This window comes from Garra rufa, chromosome 12 (genome assembly GCF_049309525.1).
Source record: "Garra rufa chromosome 12, GarRuf1.0, whole genome shotgun sequence".
Classification (NCBI taxonomy): Eukaryota; Metazoa; Chordata; class Actinopteri; order Cypriniformes; family Cyprinidae; genus Garra; species Garra rufa.
Genome location: NC_133372.1, coordinates 16,171,551 through 16,193,086, shown reverse-complemented (window position 1 = coordinate 16,193,086; position 21,536 = coordinate 16,171,551). Strand labels below are relative to the sequence as shown.

The following is a 21,536-nucleotide window of genomic DNA, read 5'->3' as shown; positions in this document are numbered from 1 at the left end:
GACGGCGGCCACTGACACATGTGAAGCACAAGAGAGAGTGGGTAGGTGATTAGCGGTAACAAATTCAGAGTCTATGAAGTTACCAGCCGCACCAGAGTCAACCAAAGCAGACGTTTCAATGATACAGTTCAAATAACTCAGTCTGATGGGAATGTGACAGCAACTGGTTGAGGTGGTTGAATTACTCACCGAGGTGAATTGGCGTGGTGGACGAGTGGGGCAGTTAGCCCGAATGTGTCCAGACAGTCCACAGTATAGACACAGGTTCCCCCTGAATCGTCTCTCCCTTTCCTCCAAAGTGAGTTTGGTGGCCCCAAGTTGCATGGGTTCGGGGGCGGCCTCAGTGGGGTGCGTCGTGAGCGGTGTGGAGGTGAATGAACGAGCTGGCTTACGTGCTCTCATGATGTTATCCACCCGGATGGAGAGATCAATGTACTGCTCCAAATTGATGTTTTCATCCCGACAGGCTAGCTCTACTTGAAGATCAGACTGAAGGCCTCGGCGGTAGTGGAGCTTAAGCGGTCCTTCATCCCATCCACTCTGAGCTGCAAGGGTGCGGAAAGTCAAAGCATAATCCGCCGCGGTCCTCCTTCCCTGACGCAGCACCATGATTTGCTCTCCTGCATCACCACTCTCCTGACTGGGCTGAAACACATCCCTAAACCTCTGTAGAAAGTCGGAGAAGGAGGGAAAGGTAGGCCGATCCAGCCGCCATACTGCCGTGGCCCAGTCCAAGGCCCTTCCTGAGAGTAGGGAACAAACAAATGCGATCTTTCCTTCATCAGTGGGATACAGATGCGGTTGTTGGCTGGTAAACAACGAGCATTGTAGAAGGAAACCCTTGCATTTAGACGGATTGCCATCAAACTTCTCAGGAAACGCCAGCCGTGGGCTGGCCGACACAGGTGGTATAACAGGCGGTGGTGGAACAGGAGGAGATGTGGCGGGCGGCGCCGTCATTTGAAGCCCTTGAAGAGCTCTTACCAGCTGGCTGGTGACCTCCGTTAGGCGATCCAGTTGTTGCTGCTGGTTACGGAGAGCCGTGGCCTGAGCTGATAGCTCCGTGGTGAGCTGTTGCCTCGTGGCCGCCTCGGCTGTAGCGCCATCGAGAGTCGAAGTTGTTGCTGGATCCAAAGGCGGCGAAGTTTTCTGTAAGCCCTCCATGGACTGAGGCGGAGGCAGAGGATCCATGTGCAAACAACTTTATTAGCGTAGTCAAACAAGCAAGGTCTATCACCAGTAAACAGAGCAATGCAGATAATCCAAATAGCGTAGTCAAATCCAGGCAGAGGTCGAGGGAAACAAGCAAGCAATCACAGGGAGAAATAACAGTCCAGTCGGCAACAAGAATCAATGCAATGGAATAAACGCTTAGGATTGTAGTAAGACTAGCAAAACTTCGCGAGGAACTCCCCGCGAAGCGAGTCTATAAATGGCCGCCAAAGGGAAGTGAACCGGTGAACCGGAAACACAGGCGTGAGTCTCAGGTACGGGGTCATGGGAAATGTAGTTTAATATTCCGGGGAGGTTTCCCGCTGGCGGCGGTCAGAGGGAGCCACAGAGACCGCGTTGGTGACAGTACTGTAAAAACACTGTCTTGCTCCAATCTCGCATAAAACAAATTCTAACAGTCCTCGCCGGAAATGACATCAGCATCATTTTCGATATTTATATGAAACCTTAATTATTTAAGTAGAATTATTTATCAATTTCTTTATCAACAATTGCTTATCTCACATAAAAAAAGTAAATAAATAAATAAGCTCTTACATTTATTTTTGAAAAGTTTAGCCTAATTATCTTCACCTGATGTGCATTTGCTAATAGGACAAAAATTTAAATAAGCACATACCTAGGGGTGGAGACACTAGCAAAATGGCTGAAACCAAAAAACAAAGAAAAGACATTTTTCAAAAAGAGGAAATTAATATTATTTTAGAGGAGGTGGAGCTACAAAAACATCATGTTTGCAAGAGCAATCAGGTTCACCTCCTATTGACAGAAACTTGAAATCTAGTTCAATTAGATTTAAGTATTTTTTTTATAAATGTGCTTTAGAAAAAAACATTACTGGTGTCCATCTTGAGATGAAACAAAGGGACTGATATATTTTAAGATCGGTCAGTGCAGGTGTCCTTTACTTGAAAAAGCTCAGACTTGCATTTTAGTCTGGACTAGGCTTAAGCCTTGTCTGTGAAAAGAGGATTATATATTTTACTACAGCTTGAGTCTTGAGGGTGTGTGTGGCAATATAGTATTAGGGCCTTTCTATTAGCCTATCCTTATATGTGCAGAAAAATGTTTAATGTGCACATTCTTTATCAGCACTGTTTTATATAAATGTACTCTCCATATACATTTATAAAAGGACAACCTTTGACCATTATGAACCTAACAAGAGAATAAATTCAGGGAAGAGGTAATTAATGCAATTTCTAAAATCAGCGATTCAGTTTTTTCAAGTGGGGCCTTTTGCAATTAGTGAAATAGATGACAATCAGTGTGCAACATGTGAATATTATCACAGCCTGAAAAACTTAAATTTTTAATTTGGTAATTTTAATTTTTAATTTTTTTTTTCATTCTAACATTTATTGTCATTTTATTTTATTTCTGTATTATTTTATATTGAATTGTGTAATGAGTAGAAAATAGAAATGAATAAAAATATACGTACAATTAAAAGGAAAAATTACTTTGAAGAGAAGTACATTTTAGGTGCAATTTGCCGGATGTCCAGCAGGTGCCCTCATAACTCTGTCTCCTTACGATGCACTTAAGGCTTTACGATTACTCCAGAGCACTCGTAGATCTACGAAGATTTTAAAGTGCTACTTAAGTTACGATGTTTTTGGGAAACAGACCGTAATATTAAGATCAGTCGTACGATCATTTTTACGAACTTCTTAGGCTTACGATGCTGTGAGAGGCAGAATTCTTGCTGGTTGGTAGATGATCAAATACTTATTATTTCATACAATAAAATGGAAATCAATTATTTAAAAATCATCAATGTGATGTGATTTTTTTTAATTCTGTCTCTCACAGTTGAGGTGTACCTATGATGAAAATTACAAATCTCTCCATTCTTTGTAAGTGGGAAAACTTGAAAAATCGACAGTGTTTTAAATACTTATTGCCCCACTGTATATGAATGTTTGTCATTCAAAAAGAAACCGAAACAAGGATACATGAGATATACACACATATGAAATGTAAACAAAGCAGCAGTTATGTCGATAACTTACTTCAATTTAAGTGACACATATAAAATATATATTAACATGCTTGGGTAAAATAATATAACAATATATAATATATAAATAATATAAAATAATATTAAAACAGCCTTCTATGTGGGCTGTCTTTATGGCTTGTTTTCATCACAATCAAGAGTTCTCATTCTTACTGACAGCCTCAACGCAGAACTGCAAACAGCAAACCGCCACCAGTATAAACCCAAAATTGGTGGAACACACCAAAAAACTAGTGTGACAAGGCTCTCAACGACTATCAGCTTGGTGTGTCCAGGCCTTTTGAATATAAGATGCCAAACTCTGCTGACAAATGTAATCGGTCACAATCGGTCTGTGACTGGGCACACTGCGGGGGCAAATAGCAACCACAAACCATTTCTAATGCAGCTAATTTACAACACCCAAAGAGACCTAGTGCTAACCCACAACAGAAATTCATCTAAATATTATATTTTAAAGGCTATTGTTAATATTTTGAAATAGAAGAGCTGAAAGCTTAGTGAGAGCAAGATGTTAGAATTACTGCATGGCTGCATCAGGCAGTTCCCTCAACTAGACAGTACATGTAACACTTGGAAAGAAAGTTCTTGCTTTGTCCTTGCCAGGTGCAAACTATAATTGAAAATTATACTGATGCAGTCTGTCTGACCAACACTAAAGGCATAGAGGTCAGTGGCCTAATGGCTGTGGTGTAAATTCAATGATGTTCAGCAAGGTGGTCCATCCTCAAGTGAAACTAAGGTCATACAGGAAAAATATGGTATAATTTATAAGCCCACATGCATGCCAAGGCTTTTCTCTCTGTAACTAAATACTTTTGCTGATGGAGTTTTTCTTGACTAGTGCTCTGATGTGAATGCCACAGTCTTATCCATGCCATTATGCAGTTGTGAGTGGAAAGCAGCCACAGGTATGACAGACAAGATACAAGATACACACTACAAGATGAAATCACCCAAGTATGCAGGACTTTGTTATGGAAGCAGACGGACAACAAGAGGAATACAGGTAAGTGAGTTTATTTAAACAGCAGTGCAGGAAGTGAGACTTGGAGAGGTGAATCAGGTGAGTAGAAGCTTTCACTGAATGATTTGCTGGATGCGTTGACTGGAGAGGACAAAAGATGAATACTCCTTTGCAGGAACGCTGGCGATGTGCAGGACGGTTTATGGCACACACACACACACACACGCTGGAGGAATGGATGAGGCTTACGGCTCAATCACCCTTGACGACTGGAACTGGAAGACAACTGGAAGACAACTGGAAGAGACGAGATATAGGTGAGTAGCGACAGGTAAGTATCTTAGAGTAGGAATCGTAGATAATGGTCTTAGCTGAGGATAGAGTTTGCTTTAGGAAGCTTGCGCTACAGTCTGCTTCGTGGAAACGAGCCCGGACAATGACTGGCGTGTGTGGTGTGCTTATGAAGGTGCTGAAGGTGATTTGGTGCAGGTGTGGCTGATTAGAACTCAGGTGATGGTGAAAGTGGCGTGATTGATGTGGAAGAACCTGGCCAATCCGTGACATTACCCCCCTCCCCAGGGCCCGCTCCCGAGGGCCTACACCTCCGGCGCCGTGGTGGCCTGCCTCTTCCTCGGGGTGCCGGTTGCTCAGGATGGTTCGAATGGAAATCCTCCAATAGGGCTGGGTCAAGGATGTCGTCTCTAGGCACCCATGATCTTTCCTCTGGACCGTAGCCTTCCCAGTCCACTAGGTACTCCAGGTGACCACCACGACGTCGGGACTGCAGAATCTCTCGAACCGTGTAGACAGATCCTTCCTCTAGGAGTAACGGGGGAGGGGGTTCCTCTTCTTGGCCAGGTTCTGTGGGAGAAACAAGAGGTGGGTGCCAGGGTTTTAACAGAGAGACATGGAATGTGGAATGGATCCTGTACTGTGGGGGTAACTGGAGTTTGTAAGTGACGGGATTGACCTGTTCCAAGATTGTGAAGGGACCAACAAACCTGGGACTAAGTTTTTTGGAGGGCAGTCGCAGACGAATGTCTCGGGTGGAGAGCCAAACCTTATCTCCGGGAGCATAGACCGGGGACGGAATCCTTCTTCTATCCGCCATTGACTTGAATCTGCGAACTGCCCTCTGGAGATGATGGTGAGCTTCGTCCCAGACTCTCTCGCTCTCCTGGAACCAGTAATCCACTGCGGGCACCTCAGATGGTTCACCATTCCAGGGAAACAATGGAGGCTGGTATCCTAGGACGCACTGGAATGGTGTGAGGCCGGTGGTAGCTTGCCGCAGTGAATTTTGGACGTATTCCGCCCAGCCCAGAAACTGGTTCCAGGAGTTCTGGTGAGCGTGACAGAAGGTCCTGAGAAACCGCCCCACTTCCTGGATCTTCCTCTCCGTCTGGCCGTTGGTCTGCGGATGGTAGCCAGAGGAGAGGCTGACGGCCACACCTAGGAGCCTAAAGAACGCTTTCCAGACCCTTGATATAAATTGGGGTCCCCTGTCGGATACTACGTCTTCGGGGATGCCGAAGTACCTGAAGACATTATTGAAGAGGAGCTCTGCAGTTTCGAATGCGGTAGGGAGACCTTTCAAGGGCAGCAGTCTGCAGAATTTGGAGAAGTGATCCACGATGACGAGAATACAGGTATTACCCTCTGATGGTGGTGGATCCGTCATAAAGTCAACTCCTAGGTGTGACCAGGGGCGGTTAGGAATTGGCAAGGGATGGAGCTTCCCGGTGGGTAGGTGTCTGGGACTTTTAGATGTAGCACACTCCTTACAGCCTTGGACGTACCGTCTCGCATTCCTTGCCATGTCCGGCCACCAGAAGCGTTTGGCTAGCAACGAGAGAGTTTCGTTGGCCCCTGGGTGTCCGGTGCCCGGAGAGGTATGGGTGGAGTGGATGAGATCTACCCGTTGGATCCTGGGGATGTATTGGCGATCTGGAGGACAGCCCGGCGGAGGTCGGGGTACTGGAGTGGCGACGGCTGGAGGAGCTGCCCATTCGATGGGACTGACGATGATTTCTTCAGGGAGTATCGTGGAAGTGGTCTCTTGGGTTTCCTGTGAGTCATATAACCGGGACAGGGCATCAGCACGGACGTTCTTTGGACCAGGACGATAGGAAATAGTGAACTGGAATCTGGAGAAGAACAAGGACCACCTTGCTTGACGGGGGCAGAGCCGTTTTGCTACTCAGAGATATTGTAGGTTTTTGTGATCAGTTAGGACCTGGAATGGATGATTAGCACCCTCCAACCAATGCTGCCACTCCTCCAAGGCGAGTTCAATGGCCAGGAGTTCCCGGTTCCCGATGTCATAATTCCTCTCCGCTGGGCTGAGCTTCCGGGAGAAGTAGGCACATGGATGGAGTTTCATGGGTTTTCCATGATGTTATGATAGGACGGCTCCGACTCCAGATGTGGAAGCATCCACCTCGACAACGAATGGAAGTTCCGGATCTGGATGGGTAAGTAGGGGTGCTTGGGTGAAGGCAGACTTTAAGGATTGGAAGGCTGCGGCGGCTTCAGGGGACCAGAGGAGAGTTTTGGGTTTTCCTTTAAGGAGGTTAGTGAGTGGAGCGGTGATGATGCTGTATTTGTGGATGAACCGGCGATAGAAGTTAGCAAATCCGAGGAATCTCTGAAGTTCCTTGATGGAAGTGGGAGTTGGCCAGGCTGTAACAGCAGATACCTTCCCCTCGTCCATGCGGACCCCATGTTGGTCGATGATGTAACCAAGGAAGTGGACAGACTGGAGATGAAAGGAGAATTTTTTGGCTTTGAGGAAGAGGTGGTGCTGTCTGAGTTTGTGAAGGACCTCCGCAACGTGGCGACGATGTTCCCTCTCACTCCTGGAGTAGATCAAGATATCGTCTATGTAGACGATCACCGACTGATGGAGGAACTCCCGGAGGACTTCATGAATGAAGTTTTGAAATACGGAGGGGGCGTTGACTAAACCGTATGGCATTACTAAGTACTCATAGTGGCCAGTAGGGGTCACAAAAGCGGTCTTCCATTCGTCCCCCCTCTGTATTCGCACCAGGTTGTAGGCGCTGCGGAGGTCCAGCTTAGTGAAGATGGTGGCAGTCCGGAGTTGTTCTAGGGCCGCAGGGACGAGAGGAAGAGGATACTTGAAGGGGATGGTGCTTTGGTTGAGAATACGGTAATCAATGCAAGGCCGCAGCCCTCCATCCTTCTTGGCCACAAAGAAGAAACTTGATGCGGCAGGTGAAGTAGAATGGCGGATGTAACCCAGGTTGAGGGCCTCCTGAATGTACTCCTCCATGGCCTTAGTCTCCGGAAGCGACAACGGGTAGATCTTACCTCTGGGCAAAGGTGCGTTGGGAATCAGGTCAATCGCGCAGTCCCATGGCCGATGAGGAGGTAGCTGGGAAGCTCTCTTGGGGCAGAAGATGTCTTGGAACTCGGAGTAGATTTCAGGGATGCTAGTAGATCTCTTTTCCATAGGGCTTTCGATGGCAGTGACATAGACAGGTACTGGACTCGGAATGGGACAAGGAAGGTCTGGAAAACACTCGGATGAACATTTCTTCCCCCATCGCATCACTTCGCCAGAGCCCCAAGAGATGATGGGATCATGCTTCACCAGCCACGGGCGCCCTAGAATGATGTCCATGTGAGCACCCTCCAGAACCAGTAGCTGAATTTCCTCTTTGTGGAGTACTCCGACTTGAAGTTGGATGGGTTCGCATTTACGTTGGATATGTGGTCGTACAGAGAAGGTGTTGGTTATGGGTTGGATCTGGTAGACGTTAGCCGAGGCCTTGGTGTGGAGCTGGAGCTGACGACAGAGGGCCCCCGAGATGAAATTTCCTGCTGACCTGGAGTCGATAAGCGCGGGGTCTGAAACAGAGAAATGAGGTGTGGTTAACTGTACATAGATCGTGAGGGGGTTCATACTTTCTTCATCCGACCGAATGACACTCACCGCAGCTCTGATGGGGCGAAGTGGACAGCTCAGACGAGTGTGTCCACCGGCTCCACAATACAAACAAAGACCCCGGGCCAGCCTCCTCTGTCGTTCAGCGGCGGACAGTCTACCAGATTCCAAGATCATCGGTTCTGGTTCTGGAGGGTTGGTGGGTACTGATGGAGGGAGGAGTGCATTATTCTTTGTCTCAGAGTGGGATTGATAGGTTTTCAACCGGTCAGAACATCTGAGTGACTGTTGAATAAACTTCTCTAGACCCATAGTGTCGTCCAACGCAGCTAGTTGGTGACGCAGTGACGGCTCAAGACCCAGCCGGTACGTTGTGAGTAATGACCGCTCGTTCCATCCACTCGCGGCCGCTAGAGTGCGAAAACGAAGTGCATATTCTTGTGTTGTCATCGTACCTTGCGAGAGATGGTAGAGCTGTTCGCTGGCCGAGATACCACCATCTGAATAGCCGAAAACTTCTTTGAAGTGGGAGATGAATGATTGGAGAGAACGAGTGGCCGGTCTGGCTTGAGTCAGGATGGTATCTGCCCATTGAAGAGCGGGTCCTGTGAGGAGGGAGACAATGAAGGCGATCTTAGATTGATCTGTGGAATGAGCAGCAATGTAGTAGAAATCCACTGCACTCCTCTGCCCCGCCAGAGTAGGGCGCCGGTCGAGCCATGGGACTGGAAACTCCAGTAGCCGAAGAAGTGCTCAGTGGTGATGGTGCCGGAGGTGCAGAAGGTGTGGTGACATGAGCAGCGGTTAATACTTTCCGTAGAGAATCCACCAACTCCTGGAATGGATCGTGTGCACTCATGCTGTCAACTGTATCGGTCCGGGCTTCTGTTATGGAAGCAGATGGACAACAAGAGGAATACAGGTAAGTGAGTTTATTTAAACAGCAGTGCAGGAAGTGAGACTTGGAGAGGTGAATCAGGTGAGTAGAAGCTTTCACTGAATGATTTGCTGGATGCGTTGACTGGAGAGGACTAAAGATGAATACTCCTTTGCAGGAACGCTGGCGATGTGCAGGACGGCTTATGGCACACACACACACGCTGGAGGAATGGATGAGGCTTACGGCTCGATCACCCTTGACGACTGGAACTGGAAGACAACTGGAAGAGACGAGATATAGGTGAGTAGCGACAGGTAAGTATCTTAGAGTAGGAATCGTAGATAATGGTCTTAGCTGAGGATAGCGTTTGCTTTAGGAAGCTTGCGCTACAGTCCGCTTCGTGGAAACGAGCCCGGACAATGACTGGCATGTGTGGTGTGCTTATGAAGGTGCTGAAGGTGATTTGGTGCAGGTGTGGCTGATTAGAACTCAGGTGATGGTGAACGTGGCGTGATTGACGTGGAAGAACCTGGCCAATCCGTGACAGACTTGCCGGTCAACAGTGAGCACAAAAGGGAGCAATACCACCAATCTGTTTACCCACCTTCACCTCCATTATCTTGAAGATTTGGCCACTATGCACAGAGTAAGTTGCAATTATTTTGCTAGTCTTGAAACAGGAAATGTTACATTTAGGGATGCACCGATCCGAATCGGCCGATAATGCTTGCGCGTTTTGTCAGTAAAGCCGGTTCTGTAATCAGCGGTAAATGCCATCAGGTGCGTGATTTCACGTTGAGTCGTATATACTACACACAGCCGCTGTTTACCGACGAGCTGCGCAAATCAATGTTCATTATCAGTGTGAATGTGCGCAGCTCGTCAGTGAACAACGGCTGTGTGTAGTATATACGGCTCAACGTGAAATCACGCACCTGATGGCATTTACCGCTGATTACAGAACCGGCTTTACTGACAAAACGCGCAAGTGATCGGCCGATACGGATCGGTGCATCCCTAGTTACATTAACCTGTTAATTATTTTCTATGTTTTATTATATCCTCATTTATTATTATAAATAATATTATATAACTTTTATTATTATTTTTCCTGGGCTTTTAGTCTAAGTGTGCTCACTAGATAAAAACTTATGGATTATTGTATTTTTACCCCAAATTTCTTCCAGCAGTATTTATTTATTTTTTCCCAAAATGGGGTGATGTGAGTATTATGGAGTGCTAAACTCTCCGATGTAATTTATGTTTTATTTATACTCGATGCCGGAGGGTGTAATCGAATCATAGGAGTAATAAAACTTATGAGGTTCCAGGAAATCCCTAATATGGACAAAGACATCCAGCTATAGCTGCAGTTGAATAAAATGCAGACAGAGACATTTTTGTAGTGTTGGGACAGTATATGATTTATCTGTTCATCAAGCCATCTTAGGTATTTTCATAAGGATAATAAAAATTTATAATGCAAAGCCAATCGACATAGCCTTTATCACTGTATAAAATACTATAAAATAATATAATTTCTGCCTCATTCTGTGAAGCAACATCAGGTAACAGAAGGAAATTAGCAGGACATTAATATTATAATATTATAGCATATCAAGACGAAACATGAAAAAGTCAAGAACAGAGGCAGGATCATCTCAGGTGAGAAATATTATCGGTGAGGAGCTGGGGTGGAGGACAGATTCCAGAATACTGTTGAGGTAAGACAGAGGTAAGTTGGCTTTATATATATTTACTATCAATTAGGTTGAGTTTCTGAACGTTCTCCAACAGTGGTGATTTAGTTGACTATCTGAACATAATCCTCATGAACTTTGTTAGGAAAACATTATATTATGAGTTTGTATGTGGTAAATGAGATCGGTGTGGAAATGATAAGCAAGTGTTGATATGGACAGTTATTTCCTCTCAAGCAGGTAAAGAAAGTATGTGCTACTTATTCTCCTCTTCTTGACCTTGGGAAACCAGTAGTGGATATAGTGAAAACTCTAATTCAGACAACACAGCACTTTAGAAAAATCTTTCTTTAATGATCTTTGGAAGGTACAGTTGCAGTATTGCACATAACAATGCAATATTGCAACCCAGACTGTCCCAAAAGGACAACAAAAATTGGGCTATACAAGTATATGTGTTCTATTTAGAGTGTGTAGGGTCTAAAAAAGATCTGAGAAAGGGTCTGAAAAGTTTTAGGGCAGCTATCTTGTGTCTTGTTTTTGATCAAATGTTGAATGAACTCCACAGGCAATTCTTAACACCAAATCGCTAAATAATTCAGTGAGACATTTCTGTGAAAACATGTTATTTTACTAATATTTTACTTTGTAAAGTTTTAAGAGTCTTAGATGAAAGATTTTCATCAGTTGTTCAAACTGTGTATAAAAATAAAAAAAATAATTTGTATTTTCTGAAAGTGACTGATCACTATGCATTGCATATGAATAAGTGTAAAAGCAGCTTTAGCATAACTTTTTTGTGTTATGTGGAAAAAATCATTTCAAGTAACATTGGATTAGATGTAACTATCAATGCTACTTTTTAATTTGCATTCAAAATATAGTACTCTATGAAACAAAGAAATAGAGCATTGTGCTTGCAAATCACAGGTTACATTCCCAGTCAATTTATGAACTGATAAAATATATACCTTGTATAAAAATTCAATGTCTGCCAATCACAAAAATGTAAAACTATGAGCAAAACAAGATAGTTGAGCCAGCTCTCTCTCATTCAGCCTGCTCCCATTAGGGATCACCACAGTGGAATGATCCACACAATTGATTTGGCACGTTTTACTACCAACTACCTCACCATAATATCATTCAAATTTGGTTCTAAAAAATACCACTGATTGATATATCCCAGAGCTCTTCCTACTTTGTATTAAAAACTCTAAACCTACTCTAAACCAACTGACTGTTCATGTTGTCATTTTGTAAGAAATTAAATCTGAAACCTAGATTTAGATCAGGTGTATCTACATCACTACCAACAAATAATTACCTTAACGTCAGCATGACACCAGAATGTCCTTCTATAACCACTGTGAGAGTAGTTGTATATGTACATATTTGCTTGACAGTACAGACCAACTGTAAAATGGTTATATGCAGAGATAATGACAATAATTAGTATCTTATGACACTAATTGACAATAAAAATGACAATAATTAATGTCCAGATAATATTGTGCACACTGCATAACATGAGTCCCTTAAAATTTAAGAATAGATCAGTCTTATAATTTGAAAAATCAGAAATTAGCGTTAGACTACAGGCACCTAACCAAACAGATTTAGTAGCATTAAAAATGTACATGTCATTTTACAATAAGCCTCTGTTAAACAGCTATTGAACTGCATATTTCTAATCCTACCTCAGGTGTGCTTGGTATATTGCTTGAGACTGTATAGCCTACTGGTAAAAATGTTTGTTGTAGGGAACTGCAGGTATTATCAGATTAATGCGTAACTGCAAAGTTATGAAGCAACAGCATACATATTCTGTTACAATGTACACCACATAAACTATAATACTGTGCCTAGAAAAGTCCTTCCTGGCAAACATGTACAGATTTGAACAAGTCATTGGGGGAACATGCATAGCACCAAAACAGCAATGCACTACAAACAAATGGTAACTTTCACCTTAGTAATCTTATAACAAAACCCTGATCAGAAGCACCACGAACACCCACTTTAGAAAATGTAAAAAATATTTGATTGGGATACACTACATTCCACCCCCTCTAGATGCATTGTGAACTGATAATGTAAGAAGTAAACATTTGCAAACATACACAGTAGGATAAAATTATGCCTTTCTTTCTTGCTCACCGTCATCTACTTGTTATCCTACAAAAACACCCTGAATCCCTTTAGCTCCACTGTGGCCTTCGGATCCATTGGCTCTGGTTCTACCTTGGTCTTCAAAAACCTCAACTCCACTGTGTTCCTCCAGTCTTTCTGGATCCCTTGTCTGTTGATCCTCTGGCTCCAACCTTCTAATCTGCCTTGGCTCTCTAGTTCCTCTATTTCCACCTTCACCTTGGGTTCCAGTTCCTCCAGCTCTGCCATGGTCCTCCATTACATTTGCTCAACCTGAATCTCCAGTTCCTACATCTCTCTCCAGGTCTCCATTTGCTCTGGAGCAGGAATCTGTTTCACTTTCAAGGCCATGGCCCTCCCTCCAACTAATACTGTATTGTCTGTGTGCGAAGTCCACATGGATTGTTTTTGTTATGTGGTGATGCTTTGGGCATGGAAAAGGTAACAGAAACACACATGTTTTTGAGCTTGGTATACTCCATGAAATGTGCAACAAACTCAAGCACAAAGTTTCCTTTCCTGGACCTGATCGCTGCAAGGTGCTGCTGCTGTCAAAGCTCAGACTGTAATACCAAGCAATCTGGAGAACCATACATTGATACCAGTAAGGTTCCTCATTCAGGGAAGTCAGAGGCATTTGTCAAATCTCTATAGGAAGCTTTTATAAAGGTTACCCCAGCAAAATTGCAACTGTCTTAGGAACACTAAACACAGCCATTAAAATCTTCCGGCAAGAAGCAGGGGCACACAAGATTAGTTTGAGGCCAACTAAGACAAAAATGCATGCAGCACTATTGAAATATGTGACCCTGTACCACAAAACCAGTCTTAAGTCGCTGGGGTATATTTGTAGCAATAGCCAAAAATACATTGTATGGGTCAAAATTATTGATTTTTCTTTTATGTCAAAAATCATTAGGAAATTAAGTAAAGATCATGTTCCATGAAGATTTTTTGTAAAATTCCTACTGTAAACCTATCAAAATGTAATTTTTGATTAGTAATATGCATTGCTAAGAACTTAATTTGGACAACTGTAAAGGTGATTTTCTCAGTATTTTGATTTTTTTGCACCCTTAGATTTCAGATTTTCAAATAGATGTATCTCGGCCAAATATCGTCCTATCCTAACAAACCATACATCAATAAAAAGCTTATTTATTGCTTTCATATGATGTATATATCTCAGTTTTGTAAAATTTAACCTTATGACTGGTTTTGTGGTCCAGGGTCACATATAAACTTCACCCATCACAGTCAACAATACAGGCAGAAGGTAGAAGGTAACAAAAACTGTATGCTATTATAAAAATGACTTCTGAAAGAAGTTCTGTGAGCAAATCTAGGTAGCTACAGATGCTGGAAACATATGTGGCTTTGATTTTGTTACAAGCTGTTACACACTATTACATGCCTATTATGGAGGACCTGACAGTTTGCCTACCACAGAAGAGCTGTGCAAAGACACTGATAGTCTTCCCTCTAAGAAAGCCCTAGGACTAGATGGAATCCCCCAAGAGGTTGTAATGTGTGCTAAAGGTATATTATAGAGTCACCTGAGCAAACTACTCTGCAAATGCTGGGAGGAAAGAACAGTATACTGAGACATGAAGGACTGTAACATTGTCACCCTGTATAAAAACAAAGGGGATCACAGTGATTGTGATAACTATCATGGGATATCTCTGATTAACATCACTGGGTCAGTCAGAGTGTGGTTTCAGATCAGAGCGCTTAACAATAAATAATATTTTCCCTGTGACAGCTTTCGGAGAAATGAAGAGAACAGAAACAGCCACTATACATCACATTCATAGACCTGATAAAGGTGTGAGAACTTGTTAGTCAAGATGGCCTGTCCATGCCCACCTAAGCTGCTCAGCATGGTTCAAGTGATTTCACACAGACATGGAGGGAATCATTCAGTTTGATGGCTCATCATCAGAGAATGCTTTCTTGGCATCAATTGGGCCAGTCAAGTTACAAACAAAGAGGTCATGGACTGTGCTGGCATCCTGAGCTTGTTCAAGCTTGTTAGGCAGCGTTGACTTGGCTTTGCCTGCTAAATGAAAGATAAAAGAATCTCTAAACGACCTTCTTTCTCTATAGAGAACAGGTCATTGGAAAGAGAGCCAAAGGACACGCTCACCTATGCTTCGAGGGTATTAGATATTAAGGCATGGCCTTTGGAAGCAGTAGTTTTTATAGAGCTGATTAATATGGGTATTCATCTGATAGAGAATAGTCTCAAAATACAGATTACATTTGTATTTAATAAAAAGACTTTGTTGATTTTTTTATTCATTAATAGTGTACAAAAAAAGAAGATATACTGAATTTACTGTTTAAAGTGGAATGTTAATACGATTAGCGCTTTATATAATACAGATTGTGCCAAAGCAGATTTACAGTGTTAAACAGGCAAATAATGTTTCAGTGATGCAAACAAGTGACTAAATGGGACTACAGAACTCATCTACAATTAGCCCGCTTTTACTATTCTAAGATTAAAAGATTTGTTGGAAGCTTAGTGGTGGTGAAGTTGTGCAATCATAACTTTAGCTTTTTTTTATTGTTTTTATGCTTCAAAATTCACAACTGTATTCCTTAGTGAAGATTATCTTGATAAACAAAATGTGTAAGAATCATAAACTTTAGTTTATTTCTGGAAGAATCCAAAAGCCAGTGGAAAAATGCTATTGGCTTGTTGTCAAGGAAACCAGGGTAATGTTAACTTGGGGGATGACAAAATTATGTAATCTCTGTAGCACTCCTAGTAGATTCACTTCCCTTGATTAAAATCGGGGGTTGAGGGTCTATCCATATCAACTCTCCTTGCCCATTTGATGAAGTGGAAAGCATTTCCAAAATGGCTGCTTGGGGAAGTTTGCGAGTATACTGTGTGTATAAAGTAAAATGGAACAAAGCCCTGGAGTTTCTACTTAATGAGCTGATGAGTTGAATGAGGTGTGTTTTATTAGGGAGAGATACAAATGTGCAGTGTTGGGAGTACTCAGATTTGGGAAGTGCTGACTTTAAAGGCATGTTATTACAAGCCATTAGTGTTTAGAAGGCATTTGAGTTAATTTCACTGTTGTAATGTTCAATGTTTATTATCTTACAGTTTTTTTCAAACCATACAAGTTGTATCATGTAACCTTTCTAAAAGCTACAAAAAGACTGAGATTGATAATACTAAAATGATTAAATGAATCAAACTAACAAAGATGTTAGATATACGCCAAAGCTTTGCTTACTTAAACAACAGTTAAGCATGTTAATCATGGCTGCTCTATCCCAGGGCTCAAAGCAAAAAAAAAAAAAAGGTTTCAAGTTCACCAGCAGAAGACAGTGGGAGAAAGTCCAGTTGCTCAGTATTGTCGGTCAATAAGGGCTTCCACAACGGAGGAACCTTTTCATAGATTCTAGAACTACTGGCTGAAGTACCAGCTTTTACGAGTGTTCACACCGCAGGAACTAGGAATGGTGTTAGTTGTAGGAACTAGCTCCTACAGAATAGGGTCCAAAACAGTTCTCTAGGAACTAACAGTAACGTAAGTGTACGCTGATTGGCCAAATGCATACGAAACACTGGCTATCCGGCATTTTTAAAAAGCCATGTAAAAATATTTACTCCATGAACTTGGAAAATAGCGATAATGGCATTTACCAACCTCGATTATATGTAATACTGCAAGTTGTCTAGTCTCTTAGCCCAACTTTTTGCTCTTTTAATTGTGTAAATTGTTGCATTTAAATTCCATCTCCATTATTATGAAACCCATGACACACAACAAAAACAGCTCTAATCACGGCATCCTCCATTCACCAGTTGTTGACGCTTGTAAATGCTGTGCATAAAGACGTCGTTGTTGGCCGCTTCTGAGTTCCTGCTGCTAGTGCGAATGTAACCAGGAAAACAGCCAGGAAACCAGGAACGAGTAAAGGGAGAAAATAGTTCTTTAGGAACCACCTGTCGGCTTTTTCCTATAACTAAGTTCCTAAAACTATGTAGTGTCTGGACCAATCAGACATAGTTATTTGTTACATTTAACAAATTATCCTCAAAACCAACAAGCCGACTTTAGGTTGGTGTTCTAGAAACAACCCCCAGTTCTACCAACATTAAGGCAACTGGGCCTTAAGGGCTCAGTTGCCATTGCAACTATCTGATAACACCAGTTTTACAATCCAAAGGAAAGCAGCAACTATAGGAAAGACATTTGGCCTACTGAAATGGACTATTCCCTAATTCATAGGAAAACCTTCCTATGAATGAACACACAAATGCTCCAGTCGTGTATATTATTATGGTTTATGTACCTTGTCTTTTGTATGGTGTAATGTTTTTATGCATGTGTTACTATAGATATAGATAGATATATTATGTAATATAACCACGCGGTCATGTTTGGTATCTCTGAATTCGTATTTTGATGATCTAAAAGTTGATGCATATTATATGTTGATACACATGTAACATATTAGAGTTTCGAGAATCTGTAGTAGTGTTGCATGAATACCCAATCCTGGCAGACATGCAAATTGCCTTGCTTTCAGACAAAGAGTCACATTATCTCCAAATCTCCCGCTTGGAATTCAGCCTCTCTCATTGGTCAAGTCCACCTTTAGAGGTGTGATCTTCCCAGATGTTAAAAGGGCTCACACACCATTCCGCCCAAGCTCTTCTGAAAAATCGTGATTGCAGCCTGTGTGGAAGGCCTCCACTGAGCCCATGCCCCGGGCCCAGGGGGGGGGGGCCTCAACATATAGAGCTGCGTGGACTCCCCCCAGCTGGGGAAGACGGCTCTCGACCCCCACAGAGTCAGACTAACACCACTGGAGTTCATTTCACTCAACCATGGAACCCATCATCATGAAAATGACCACGATCAGACATCTCTCTCTCTTCACTCCTGGCCGTCTCTGGATCTCCATCTCTGCAGAGCAGCCAGTGGTTCCTTAGAACTGCTTACTCAGGAGAGAGGACTCTCCTATCCTCAACAGAGTCAAGAACAACTTCGGCCATCAAATGGAACCATCCGGGACTTCTTCAGAGGCTCCACGAGACTCTCGTTCGGATGCAAGTATCGTGTCTTCCACTAAACAGAGGTTTAGTGTAAAGCAATCATATGCTATGTTTTCGAATAGAAACTGATGGTTCTTTTAGATGGTCAGCTCAGCCTCACGCCCTTTCCCTGTACTGTTCTAACCATCCTCCTATACCCTACCCTGTATGAGTGAGTATATGTTTATTTGTTTAGATTAGTTATATGTTAGTCGTTAGTTAATAAAACTCTTGTACACAAATTACATGAGTCTCTGATTCTGCCTTGCAAATTAATGTCCCTTTACGATTTCCGATCAAGCTACATGCTCTAATGCATTATTACTGTAAGAATGTTATTTTTCTGTGGCCAAGAAAATATCATTGCTTAGGGTTGATACGAAATTACCCTGTATGTTCGATAGACGAACAGATTAATTGATGGCGATTCAATTCCGCTACAGTTACTACTGGCGGCTGATATAAATAATGGTAATTAATCAAAATTAATTGTAATTATTTATATATATTTCCCTTTTGAGCTAAATTCGCTACAACTACACAGTGCGAAAGCCCCTATTGAAAGGAACATACATTCTCTAACAGAAATCCATCAATTCCTGACCACCATCATTCATTACTGATTTGAAAAATGACTAGCCATAGCTATTACCACCCACACAAATGTACAACCACTTTAAATGACTTAAAACATATGCAGCTGTATTTACCATTATGCACCACCCAGTTTTTCAAGTTATGTTTTAAACACATCATGGCGGGGCCCTTTTACTTATTTCCTGTGCAGAGATGATTTCATGATAGCTAGCACACTCAAGTCTTGAATGAGATGACCAAAGGTTGAGTTAGGTTACTATAAAGAAAAGCTTTCAATCTAAACATGTACATATATGTGCAGATCACTGCCAGGTGTACAGTGACACAGATACCTGCTTAAGATAAAAGCATGAGGTAATTTAATAAATCCAGTATGTAAAGCACACGCATCCAATGTTAATACATTTGCTTGGGAATAAAAAACCCACATGGTCCAACATTTTGGGTCCAAAAAACAGCTTATTTGGGAACAGTGAACGTGTGAAGGTAAAAGGAAGACAAAAGTTGCTTTGAACACCACCTGAGAACTTTCTAAATGTTGAAAACTGTTCTGTTGCAAAGCAGCAGGCATATCTTGACATTATAAAACTTAATTTCTTCACAGAAATGAAAACCAGGACTACATAACGGAATGTACTGCAGAAGTACTCCAGGCTACCCATTTGACAGTCAGGACTATTTCACAAATCATCCTAGACCAGATTCCTGCAGTCCCACTCTCTGCTCTCACTCAGCATTATCAGTTTCATGAAAAGTTTTTCAAGTTACATCTCAAGTTGCCCCCAGTGACCAGACAGCAAGCTAAAGCAACAGTGCCAAAAAAAATTGGCAGGCGCCAAAGTCAGCTAGGGGAGCCCATCTTATAAAAACTGTCAAAAACATCACAGCTACACAGCAGACATACTATAGTATTTTATCAAAAAGAGGGCATCTTTGAAACCATAAAAGGATTATCAGAATATCTGGATACATTTAAGGACACAATTTTACAAGAGTCACTTCCAAACATGCTTATAGTTAGACCTCACTGATTGCCATTTATACCTATATATACACCTATCTCTAACCCTAACAATATTTAACTTGCTGATCAATAGAACTGTCATTGAAGGTTCAGGAAGGGATCCACTTTTAATGAATGGGTTTCTTTTGTAATTGTATTTAGCTTAATAGCTAAATAGTTAGTGTAAATAGCCTTTGCCAGTAAGACAGATATGACCGATTTTGATATGTCTGTAGTACGTCAACTTAAAAAAAATATAGAAAATTTTAATTGCACTTCTGTGTCTATTAAATTCTGTGTCTAAAAAATGTCTGTTTCACTAGTTCACGCTTACATATAATTAGCTGGAGTAGTAATGCATATGCATATTTGGCGTGCTGTCCGGGGACGGGCTCCAAGCTCGGGAGCGGCCCGAACCCAGAGTACCCCCCATCTAAGTGTAGTAAGACCCCGGAATGAGGACGGGGCGGTGGAGGGATGCTGATAAACTCTCAAAATGGGAAGAGGTAAGTCAGCTGTATTTAAACCTGTTGGCATTGGTTAACTTGATTGTGCTCCTCTTGTGTTAATTAGGCTAAGTATCTGACATGCTCCTCCCAAACTTTGTTAATAAAACATCAATAAATTCAATGTTCAGTTTAGCATCTTTTTTTTTTTTTTTGCAAGAAATACATGTTATGAAACAGTAGCAAAGTCCCTTGGGACAGGAATATTGTGGATTGTCTCTGTCAGATTCATTAGGAGCTAGAAATCCTATTTATGTAGCACACTGAATTTTTAAGCAATTAAAAATTTTGAAATGAATTCAACCCATTTCTATGTCGCTATGTAAGAAATTAGAAAAAATGTAGGGTGGGACTTTAAATGGGTTATGGAAAGTGTACACCTATACCAGAATGGAACACAAGCAGCACATTTTTATTAAATTTAACACAGACTTGGCAATGTCAATCAAAAACAAAAGTCATTTTAGATGCTGTAAAATTTAAAAGGGAAAAATTACAAAAACATTTTTTCTTTGCATATGTGTAAACAGAGTGTATATAATTCATATATATTGATTTCTGTATTCTTGCCTATTTTAATTGAATGTCATCAGAAATACAGAAAGAATGTAGAACAGAACATTAAGGAAAGCAACAATATTATATATTATAATATATAAGATATATGAAACCCACTGCCCTTGTGTAAAAAAAAAGTGCTTGTCCTCTTAGGGTCAACAGAGCGGTTGTACTGTGATTATTTATTAGTGTTCCACACCACTTTCATAATGCCATGCAGGAATTATAGCCAACACTTCCTGAAAGTTCTGTTTCAGTAGGTTTTCTATCATAAACGTTATGTTTTAATAAGGTTTGAAATCTAGACTTTGTCTATGCCACTCCAAAACTTTAATTGTATTGTTTTTGAACCATTCTGCAGTACCGCTGCTTCTATGTTTTGCATCAAAACATCATCTTGCTGCATGACTCAAATGTGCATTCAGTAATGGCAAAGTGTCCAGTTCCTGATGTAGCAAAACAGCACCAAACCATAACACTACCACCAACATTCTCGACTGTTGTGTGAGGTTCTTCTTTTGCAATACAGTGATTGGTTTTCATTAAACATAACTATTGTTCAAAGTGTTCCAGAATTCTTAAGGATCATCCAGTTGCTACTTAGCAAACATGAGACAAGTGTTTGGTTTTTCTTGGTGAGCAATTGTTTCCACCATGAATCCCATTTTAGCCTAATGTATTTCTGATGGTAGAGTCATGTATACTGACTTTTGCCAAGGCAAGAGAGGCCTGATCTTTGGATGTTGCTCTAGGGTTCTAGAGAGTTCCTGGACAATTCTGCATCAATCGATTGTGTCAGTTTAACCATCAGCCACGCACTACCAAGATCCACAAATAAATATGTGTACAAACTAAGAAATTGGGTACAAAAATGTTTTCACAGCACTGCAGGCACAAGAAACAACAGCTCCCTGCAGATATGGCTTGACTGATGAAGAGA

The 21,536-nt window shown here is 41.9% G+C and overlaps 1 protein-coding gene across 3 annotated transcripts in view; it reads right to left on the bottom strand.

Annotated features, from left to right (window-relative positions):
* Positions 1-21,536, bottom strand: part of lhfpl4a (LHFPL tetraspan subfamily member 4a) — a 47,911-nt gene that overhangs the window by 24,525 nt on the left and 1,850 nt on the right. The window lies entirely within an intron of this gene.